Below are 9,866 nucleotides of genomic sequence, written 5' to 3'. Positions count from 1 at the left end.
TGGAATATCAGCTCGTATACCGTGAGTAGAGAAAAACAAAATGGCAGAGCATGTTACTGAAACAACTGAAGATGAAATTAAAACTTGATTCGAAAACAAAACCCCAAAAAAATAAATTAAAAAAGCAAAAAAATATGGAATGAAAGTATTTGATGGTAAGAACGTATCTTTTTCCCCAAGAATTATCACATTTTTCACAAATTGCTCCTGTCATTTCGCCAGTTTGTTTACATTCTAAGCGGAAATGATTTTGGCGGACGTTTTGTATAAAGTTTTTATTTATCGAATTTGCAAAAAAATAAAAATGTTCTGTTTCTCAAAATCCAGTGAATGTGGATAGAATAAAAGTTATTCCACTCAATCTCGTCATACATGGCTTATAGCCAAGTTGGTGCTACACGCCTCATCGGCTGTCAGCTCATGTATGACTCAATTTTGTGGAATAACTGTTAAATATCCAGATCTAGCAGAAATGGGAAACATCTGAGCAAGCAGGACTGAATAATTATTATGACGTACGTCATGTAACAAATAAAGCTATATTCAAGCCCACTATTGTCAAGTTCAAGACCAGGACTAGCCAAGATCAAGTCAAGACTCAAGAATGCATATTAAGGTGACTGGGTGCATGTCAAGTTTGAGTCCAAATAAAAGTGAGACTGAGTCTAGATAGAGACTGAAACCCATTCATGCACTGCATGATGATTAGGCTGCTTTCTAGAAGAAGGAATTACAGTACTTCTTGACAGACATTGTGCTTTATGAACAAAAATACAATACAAATATTATTTTTTAAAACATTGAGATAATATTTAGCAAGAATAATACCCAAACTCGTTTTCAAGTCAATACAGAAAGTGTCTTGAGACTGGATTCGAGTCTTGTGGCCCTAGTCAGAGATTTAGGGATGTGAACAAAATATTTTCTTTAATCTCTTTTTAGTGCAGGTAGGTTTACTGGATTTGTAACTTACCAGATTTTGGAATACACAAGTGTTTTTTATTGAATGACAGGATAAAGCAGCTAGAGATAATGAGATGAGATGATTGTTATCTCTATTGGATCTGTAATGTATGTGTGATTGATACAAACAAATTTCAATCCATTTTGTTCTATGAAAAGAACTAATAAACTGCTTACTCAAAACTCATTTACAGTAGAAGTCTAAAGGCAGTTGTGGCAGTCAAGAAATGTTTAGTCAAATGTGTTTGTACACAAAGCTCTTGATCTGTTGCCTTTTTTTCCCAAAGATGGGAGTGAAAACTTAGATTGTTTAATACTTGTAGTTTAAACTTTGCTTTCGATGCTTGCATCATTTAAACATGCATCAAGTTCAACATCTGCCCTGAGATTTCCATGATATATTTAGAAGAAAAGCTTTTGGGTCTTGTCTTAGTACAGCAAACTGTGTAGAAATTCTTGTGTGTGGTAATCTCTCTCACTCGTGCACACACACACACATGCAGTGGATAGAGATTAATATGTAAAACGTTTTAAAAGTTTAAACCATTTCACAAACATATTAAACCATCGTTATCGAAACACAGCATTCGCTGTTGTCCCAGTACACTTACTGCAAATGTGCTTGAATTTCTACAACCATCGCATTAATTGCAGCAAACTAAACTCTAACGAATCCATACATCCATGTGATGTTACTATGAGGTCATTTATTATTATTAGAGTAAGAGTGAATGATCAGTGTCCCTGAGAGAACAGTTTCACAAAATTTATCATCCATTATGACTAAGTGATTAATGAAAAGCAACACAAATATATTTCTCCTTCCTCATCTCCACCATCATCTCCTTGTTAAGGGTGAGGTTGTTGTCCTCACACCATGACACCAGACTGGCCACCTCCCTCCTGTAGGCTGTTTCGTCACTGACAGTGATGCGTCCTATCACTGCGGTGTCATCCGTGAATTTCAGAACGATATTGTCCTTGTGGGAGGCGACACAGTCATGGGTAAACAGAGTGTAGAGGATGGGGCTGAGGATGCATCCCTGTGGGGTGCCAATGTTTGTGATGATGCTGGATGAAGTCCTATTACCAATCCTGACAGTCTGGGGCCTGCCAGTCAAGAAGTCGAGGAGCCAGTCACAGAGGGTGGGGTGTAAACCAAGTGTGGAGAGTTTATGGATGAGTTTGTGGGGGATGACCGTGTTGAAGGCAGAGCTGTAGAGTCTTTGTTTTCCAGGTGGGAGAGGGCATAATGGAGGGCAGCAGTGATGGCATCTGAGGTGGACCTGTTGAGCCTGTAGGTATACTGCAGGGGGTCTAGGGTTTCCGGTATGCTGTTCTGAATGTGGGCCAGTACCACTCTCTCAAAGCACTTTGAGATGATTGGAGTGAGTGCTATTGGCCTGTAATCATTCAGGCAAGTGGGTGGGCTCTTCTTGGGAAGAGGGACGATGGTTGTGGTCTTGAAGCAGGAGGGAATGGTGCTCTGGCTGAGGGAAAGGTTGAAGATGGTGGTGAAAACATCAACCAGCTCATTGGCACATACTCTGAGGGCCCACCCAGGGATGTTTCCTCAGTCCGTACTTCGCCTCTTTGTACTCAGTCTCATTGCCTGATCTAAATGCAAGAGAGTGAGCACATAGCATGCGTCATACCTGACTGTATAAATAAGAAGTTAAAGATGCTGATTGTAAAGTCATCCGAAATTTAAATTTTTTTTTTAAATTGTGCATGTTATTTTCCTATGTCTCACAAGAACAGTATCATGCAGATGAGATGTGATCATTTTGATCTACTGAGGGTTGCTTTTCTCCATCTTGGGACCATTTTCTTTCCTCTCGGGGTAAACAGTATGAGTACAGCCCTATAGCAACAGCCGAACGCGAGGAGCTTTAACCAATTAGCATAACTATGGAACTGTGTCACACCAAGTTGGCGACATGTGGAAAACATTGTGACTGCATTGAGCTCTGAGAGTCACAGGGATGTAATTTGTAGTTGACGTTCGTGAACAGATCCATGAAACAAATTATGAATATTATATATATATATATATTTTTTTTTTCCTGCTTTTGCATTATCATCGTTTCTTTCTCTGTAAGATCTAAACATTCAGTGTATAACTCCAGACTCACTACTGTGGAGTAGAGCCCATGCATTCTAAGGCTAAGATAGCTAAGTGCTAGCTAGAATGATTTAGTTATCTGTCCAGAAAAATGACATCATTTAACCTTGCTCTATCTTGCAGTTGCACTCACTAGGCAGGCTTTCTTTTTCTTTTCTACTGGATTTTAGCTGGTGGAAGAGCTGAGTCCACCATGTTTCCCCATGCTGACTTGTTTTGGTTAAAAGTAGGTCAAACATGCCCCATGGTGGTCACGTGATATTGCTGCTCACTTGCTTCGAAAATCTCCGGAATCATAAAATGTGGGATGCTTTTTATCTCAGCAAAGCATTTACACACAGGATATACAGTGTGGGTGTACAGCAGCAAAACATCTTGAAACTCCAACAGCAATAGAAATACAGTGGTATGCAAATGTTTGGGCACCCCTGGTCAAAATTGCTGTTACTGTGAACAGTTAAGCAAGTTAAAGATGAAATGATCTCCAAAAGACAAAGTTAAAGATGACTCATTCCCTTTATATCTCATCTCATCTTCATCCCCTTATCCGGGGCCAGGTCGCAGAGGCAGCAGTCTGAGCATGGAAGCCCAAACTTCCCTTTCCCCAGACACCTCGACCAGCTCCTCGGGAAAAACACCGAGGTGTTCCCAGGCCAGAGAGACATAGTCCCTCCAACGTGTCCTGGGTCTTCCCTGGGGCATCTGAAAGAGATGCCCGAGCCACCTCAGCTGATCCCTCTCGATGTGGAGGAGCAGCGGCTCTACTCCGAGCTCCTCCCGAGTGACTGTGCTTCTCACCCTAAGGGAGCGCCCAGCCACCCTGTGAAGGAAACTCATTTTGGCCACTTGTATCCGCGATCTTGTTCTTTTGGTCATTACCCAAAGCTCATGACCATAGGTGAGAGTCGGAACGTAGATCGACCGGTAAATCGAGCGCTTCGCCTTTTGGCTCAGCTCCTTCACCACGACGGACCGGTAAAGTGACCGCATCACTGCGGAGGCTGCACCGATCCGCCTGTCAATCTCATGCTCTATCCTTCCCTCAATCGTGAACAAGATCCCAAGATACTTAAACTCCTTCACTTGAGGCAGGACTTCTCCACCAACCTGGAGAGGGCAAGCCACCCTTTTCCAGTCGAGAACCATGGCCTCGGACTTGGAGTTGCTGATTCTCATCCCAGCCACTTCACACTCGACTGCAAACCGCCACAGTGCATGCTGAAGGTCCTGGTTTGAAGAAGCCAACAGGACATCATCATCCGCAAAAAGCAGAGATGAAATCCTGTGGTTCCCAAACAGGATTCCTTCCGGCCCCTGGCTGCGCCTAGAAATTCTATCCATAAAAATCATGAACAGAACCGGTGACAAAGGGCAGCCCTGTCCAACATGCACTGGGAACATGTCTGACTTACTGCCGGCAATGCGAACCAGACTCCTGCTCCATTTGTACAGGGACTGGACAGCCCTTAGCAAAGAGCCCCGAACCCCATACTCCTGAAGCACCCTCCACAGAATACCACGAGGGACATGGTCGAATGCCTTCTCCAGATCCACAAAGCACATGTGGACTGGTTGGGCAAACTCCCATGAACCCTTGAGCACCCTATGAAGGGTATAGAGCTGGTCCAGTGTTCCGCGACCAGGACGAAAACCACATTGTTCCTCCTGGATCCGAGGTTCGACTATTGGCCGAATTCTCCTCTCCAGTACCCAAGAGTAAACCTTCCAGGGGAGGCTGAGAAGTGCGATTCCCCTATAATTGGAGCACACTCTCCGGTCCCCTTTCTTAAAAAGAGGGACCACCACCCGAGTCTGCCACTCCAGAGGCACTGTCCCCGACCGCCATGCGATGTTGCAGAGGCGTGTCAGCCAAGACAGCCCCACAACATCCAGAGACTTGAGATACTCAGGGCGGATCTCATCCACCCCCGGTGCCTTGCCACTGAGGAGCTTGCAAACCACCTCAGTGACTTTGGCTTGGGTAATGGACGAGTCCACCCGAGTCATCAGCCTCCGCTTCCTCAATGGAAGACATGATGGTGGGATTGAGGTGATCCTCGAAGTATTCCTTCCACCGCCCGACAATGTCCCCAGTCGAGGTCAACAGCTCCCCACCTGCACTGTAAACAGTGTTGGCAGAGTACTGCTTCCCCCTCCTGAGGCGCTGGACAGTTTGCCAGAATTTCTTCAAGGCTGACCAATAGTCCTCCTCTATGGACTCACCAAACTCCTCCCAGTTCCGAGTTTTTGCCTCCGCAACTGCCCGAGCTGCGGCACGCCTGGCCTGCCGATACCCGTCAGCTGCCTCAGGAGTCCCGGAGGCCAACATGGCCCCATAGGACTCCTTCTTCAGCTTGACGGCATCCCTTACTTCCGGTGTCCACCACCGGGTTCGGGGATTGCTGCCACAACAGGCACCGGAGACCTTGCGGACCATAACGAACACCATAATGCACCATAACCGGAGCTCCGAACAGCCACGTCTACAACGGAGGTAGAGAACATAGTCCACTCAGACTCAATGTCCCCCGCCTACCTCGGAAGCTGGGAGAAGCTCTCCTGGAGGTGGGAGTTAAAGACCTCACCGACAGAGTGCTCGGCCAGACGTTCCCAGCAGACCCTCGCCATATGTTTGGACCTGCCAGGTCTGTCCGGCTTCCTCCTCTGCCAGCGGATCCAACTCATCACCAGGTGGTGATCAGTTGACAGCTCAGCTCCTCTCTTCATCTGAGTGTCCAAGACATAGGGCCGGAGATCAGATGAAACGACAACAAAGTCGATCATCGACCTCCGACCTAAGGTGTCTTGGTGCCACGTGCAATTATGGACACCCCTATGCTCAAACATGGTGTTCGTTATGGACAAACCGTGACTAGCACAGAAGTCCAATAACAAAACACCACTCAGGTTCAGATCGGGGAGGCCGTTCCTCCCAATCACACCCCTCCAGGTGTCACCGTCATTGCCCACGTGAGCGTTGAAGTCCCCCAGTAGAACAATGGAGTCCCCAGTCTGAGCACCTCTCAGTACCTCTCCCAGGGACTCCAAGAAGGCCGGATACTCTATACTGCTATTCAGCCCATAGGCACAAACAGCAGCAAGAGCCCTCTCCCCGATCCAAAGGCGCAGAGAGGCGACCCTCTCGTTCACTGGGGTAAACTCCAACACATGGCGGCTGAGCTGGGGAGCTATAAGCAAGCCCACACCAGCCCGCCGCCACTCACCGTGGGCGACTCCAGAGAAGTGGAGAGTCCAGCCCCTCTAGAGGAGCTGGGTTCCGGAGCCCAAGCTGTGTGTGGAGGTGAGCCCAACTATCTCTAGCCGGTACCTCTCAACCTCCAACACAAACTCAGGCTCTTTCCCCCCCAGCAAAGTGACATTCCATGTCCCAACAGCTAGCCGCTGTGTTTGGGGATCAGGTCGTCGAGGCCCCTGCCTTCGACTGCCGCCCAATACACACTGCACTGGCCCCCTACGGCTACCTCTGTGGGTGGTGAACCCACAGGAGGTCGGGCCCACGTCACCGCTTCGGGCTGAGACCGGCCGGGCCCCGTGGGCAAAGGCCCGGCCACCAAGCGCTCGCATACGAGCCCCAACCCCAGGCCTGGCTCCAGGGTGGGGCCCCGGCTGCGCCATACCGGGCAACATCACGCTCCTTGATCTATTATTATCTATAAGGGTTTTGGTGAACTGCTCTTGGTCTGGCCTGTCACCTAGGACCTGTCTGCCTTGGGAGACCCTAACAGGGGCGTAATGCCCCCAACAACATAGCTCCTAGGATCATTCAAGCCTTTTTTTTGTCATTTTCAAAATGACAATAAAGGAAAAGGGCCCGGAGCAAAAGTTTGGGCACCCTGCATGGTTAGTACCTAGTAACAACCCCTTTGGCAAGTATCACAGCTTGTAAACACTTTTTGTAGCCAGCTAATAATCTTTCAGTTCTTCCTGGGGGATTTTCACACATTCGTCCTTGCAAAAGGCTTCCAGTTCTACAAGTTTCTTGGGCTGTCTTGCATGTACTGCTCTTTTGAGATCTATCCACAGATTTTCAATGATGTTTAGGTCAGGGGACTGTGAGGGCCAGGGCAAAACCTTCAGCTTGTGCCTCTTGAGGTATTCCATTGTAGATTTTTTGGTGTGTTTTGGATCATCGTCTTATTGTAGGACCCATCCTCTTTTTAACTTCAACTTTTTTACAGATGGTGTGACGTTTGCTTCCAGAATTTGCTGGTATTTATTTGAATCCATGCTTCCCTCGACCAATGAAATGTGCCCTGTGCCACTGGCTGTAACACAACCCCAAAGCATGATTGATCCACACCCATGCTTCAGAGTTGGAGAGGTGTTCTTTTCCTGGAATTTGGCACCCTTTTTTCTCCAAACATACCTTTGCACATTGTGGCCAAAAAGTTCTATTTTGATTTCATCAGTCCACAGGACTTGTTTCCAAAATGCATCAGGCTTATTTAGATGTTCATTTGCAAACTTCAGACGCTGAATTTTGTGGCTAGGATACAGGAAAGGTTTTCTTCTGATGACTCTTCCATGAAGGCCATATTTATTCAGGTGTCGCTGCATAGTAGAACAGTGCACCACCACTCCAGGGTCTGCTAAATCTTTCTGAAGGTCTTTTGCAGTCAACAAGCAGTTCTTTCAGAAAGTTTTCTTCATCTTCCAGACCTCACTTTGATCTCCACTGTTTCCGTTAACTGCCATTCCTTAATAACATTACAATCTGAGGAAACAGCTACCTGAAAACACTTTGTTACGTTCTTGTAGCCTTCTCCTGCTTTGTGAGCATCATTTATTTTATTATTCAGAATGCAAGGGAGTTGCTTAGAGGAGCCCATGGCTGTTGATTTTAGGAACAAGTTTGAGGAGTCAGAGAATTTATACAGCTTTGAAATCTGCATCACCTGACCTTTCCTAACAAAGAATTTGAACAAGCCACAGCTCAATAAGCTAATTAAGGTCTGGAACCTTGGTAAAAGTTACCTGAGAACTCAAATGTATTGGGGTGCCCAAACTTTCGCATGATGTTCCTTTTCTTTTTTCACTCTCCAGTTGTCTCATCTCATCTCGTTATCTCTAGCCGCTTTATCCTGTTCTACAGGGTCGCAGGCAAGCTGGAGCCTATCCCAGCTGACTACGGGCGAAAGGCGGGGTACACCCTGGACAAGTCGCCAGGTCATCACAGGGCTGACACAGACACAGACAACCATTCACACCTACGGTCAATTTAGAGTCACCAGTTAACCTAACCTGCATGTCTTTGGACTGTGGGGGAAACCGGAGCACCCGGAGGAAACCCACGCGGACACGGGGAGAACATGCAAACTCCGCACAGAAAGGCCCTCGCCGGCCACGGGGCTCGAACCCGGACCTTCTTGCTGTGAGGTGACAGTGCTAACCACTACACCACCGTGCCGCCCTACTCTCCAATTGTACAAAACAAAAATAATACACAAATCTTGCAGAAAATGCTGAAATGTGTCGTCTTTACCTTTATGCCTTTTGGTGATCAGTTCATCTTCTGCTCACTTAACTATTCACAGTAACAGACATTTTCAGTAAGGGTGCCCAAACTTTTGCATGCTACTGTAGAACATTTTGCCTAGAATTCAGCTTTACACTCAGAACCTTTAAATGGTTAAAAATAAAATATCCTTCATGGATAACTGGTTATATATCTGATTAACTATAGTTTTCCCCAGGACATGTGCTGATGAATGCGCGATTCTGATTGGTCAGAAGGTGTTGATTCATTTTCATTAACAGCACCTCTGACAATAGTAGTGCAGCTGCAAATCACATGTTTATACAGTATTAACACACTTTAAACATTCATATGTTATCAGTTCTATAGTAACAGTTCATTCACAGGGAATTGTTTAGCTGCTGATATAATTTAAGCCTAAGAACGAATGAATAATTGTCTTAATTATTTATCAACAAAACACAAGTTTTTCTGAGATGTTTCTGTAACATTTATAGGAGTCTCCAGTGTCAGCCCTTTGTAACAGTTACAGGTCAAGTTGTAACTTTCATTGTCCTGATGCAGGGATTTATGCGTTCTGGTTTCTCAGTAACATGACAAGAAGCAAGTTCTTTGTTTTATTACTTTCAGTAGAGAGAGAGATAGAGAGAGAGAGAGAAAGGAGAGTGTCTAGTGAGGGCATGACTGATTATAGCTGCTATAATGTAACTTTATAGTTACATTTAACGTAACATCATATGTAACTATAAATGGATAAAAAGTTTGTTCTTTAATACATAAGAATTTTTTTGCATTGTCAAAGTGCTGTGGTATTAGAGGAATAAAACGCTACAGAAGATGCTGTTATAGGAAAATAATCACCTCTGAAGTGGCAGCAGTATCTCCGTTTCCTGTCAGGCTGCGCCACACCTCACAGTCGTTGATCGTTTTCTTTGAACAGCACGCCCCCAAGTGTCTGATTCCTTACTTAACATATTTGACCATGATTTGACTGTTAAACTAATTCTTACATTTCTTGAGGATTTTCCTATTCTGACACTAAGATTTAAAAAAAATATATATTTTTTGTCTTAACAGTTAAATAGAACAAAATCAGTCATCCGCCTGCAACATAGTTTACATGTATTATGTAAAAGCACTTGTATGGTTGTAAAACTAGATGAAATTACCTTCACAGGTTCTGAAATACAGCTGCTTGGTTGTTGTTGTTATTATTGATCAGTCAGTTTTCTTCTCACTACTGAAATTCATCCAAGATAAAGACTTCAAGATGTAGCGGAG

The sequence above is a fragment of the Neoarius graeffei genome, chromosome 8, assembly GCF_027579695.1.
Source record: "Neoarius graeffei isolate fNeoGra1 chromosome 8, fNeoGra1.pri, whole genome shotgun sequence".
Taxonomy (NCBI): domain Eukaryota; kingdom Metazoa; phylum Chordata; class Actinopteri; order Siluriformes; family Ariidae; genus Neoarius; species Neoarius graeffei.
The sequence above is the reverse complement of the archived record's forward strand: the minus strand, read 5'-3'. Positions refer to the sequence as shown.